Source organism: Thunnus albacares, chromosome 2 (assembly GCF_914725855.1).
Source record: "Thunnus albacares chromosome 2, fThuAlb1.1, whole genome shotgun sequence".
Lineage (NCBI taxonomy): Eukaryota > Metazoa > Chordata > Actinopteri > Scombriformes > Scombridae > Thunnus > Thunnus albacares.
In genome coordinates this window covers 27,535,134-27,536,867 of record NC_058107.1, presented here as the reverse complement: position 1 = coordinate 27,536,867, position 1,734 = coordinate 27,535,134, and positions in this window count along the sequence as shown.

The window sequence follows — 1,734 nt, the reverse complement described above, 5'->3', positions numbered from 1 at the left end:
TGTTATGCAAGAATATATGACGCAGTATTTCATGCAGAGTTGTGTTTCAAGTCCATGTTTCACTGCGGTAGAAACAGGCAAGCACATGTTGCCCTCCATCTAAACTCATGCTGCTGTCAGAGGGAAACGTCTTCTTCTAAAGCGGGGTCAGTCACTGCATCTGTAAATGCTTCAAGGCCCATTCAGGGTCACTCTCATTATTTGTGAGGGAAATAGTTTGACAGCTGTAGTGCCTGACCTCTGTTTCAGACATGGTTCATGGTTTCACTTTGGTATTTCGAGTATTTTTTTTTTTACTCTCGAAGCCATCTTTCAAACAGGAGGAAATATACTGTGGTAGGTAATTTGGTTTTTCATTAGTTATGAGTGGTATTTTCTTCGAATTAATCAGAACTGGCACCACCAATAACTTGGTACATTCAAATGTGTCGTCACGTGCTGCCCTCTGGTGGAGGTAAATATTAAAGGCCAGAAAAATACAGGAGAAATACTGTATGATTGCATATTGTCTGTAGTTGCTGGCACACATGATCAGACATAAACAAGGCATGTGCCACATACAGTGAGGTGAGGGGGGCATTTGGTTAGTGAAGTGGGCATCAGAGACTTCCAGAAATTTAGGCCCCCCTCAGCTCTTTTTAGTAGTGATGACAGTTTCACTGACCTACAAGAGGATTAGCCCATACTCTATCCTTAACTATACGTTGCAGTTAAGTAATGATTTTTTTAATGACTCTTTACTGTCCTACTTGTTTATCTGTTTTGTTCATGTAAAAATTACCCAAAACTAAAAAAAAAAGGATGAAAAAAAAAACTGTTATTAAAGTTTAACAAATTCTTAGTAACCTTAATAAACATTTTTGTCTTTCTATTGTCTCTCCAACGGCACAAAATTCACATGTAAACATCCCTCTGAGTGGTTGGACCACAGTAGCAAGGCAGGTTTTCAGCCAGTGCTGATTTATGATCTTTGTTTTCATCCTGGTCTGTTCTCCATCACAAACAAAACCAACCTGATGGTAACTAATTTCTCTCTGCCAACTCCCATTGCCAATGCAGGGCACTTCAGCAGTACTGCACAGCACAGAACCACCAAGTGTCTTCAATAAGGAGAACGTGGTTTTATACTTGAAGTCCCCCTCCACTCACAAATGTGTTTTTCTTATTGTTACTTCAGTTGGATGTTTGAGTTTCACTTTGCAGAATAATGTATGTGCAGATCTTGAAACTATAAGGCTGTTTTCACATTCTACTGCTGAAGAGGGAAAGTTTCTTTGTTCTCATCTGATCAGGCCAAGGTTTGGGCCTACAAGTATGACTTGTGCGTGATTTGCGTAATTCTGGTCCAGCATGCAACTTACACAAGTGTGATGTGGAAGCTCGTGCACATACACTGAAAATGGACTTTCCAATGATGTAGGAGACATCTTGTATCCAGCAGTTAAATGTTTTGAAATGTACAATATTTGCATATTCATTGAGTCTGGATTTTTCAATGAGGTACAGCGAGATGTAATTTCAAGGATTTTAATGAGGCAAATTGACTTTTTTTATGTGGAAAACCCACATCAGACACATTTTATTATTCCAAGCGGAGCATTTTTCATACATCTTCCAACATGTCTGGAAGGGACCTTTAATGAAACACCAACAGCAAAAATAAGACAGTTTCTTTAAGTTAATAGTTAATAGATGTTTATTTGATTTCTTATCTTATGCGTTCTCATTCAAAAG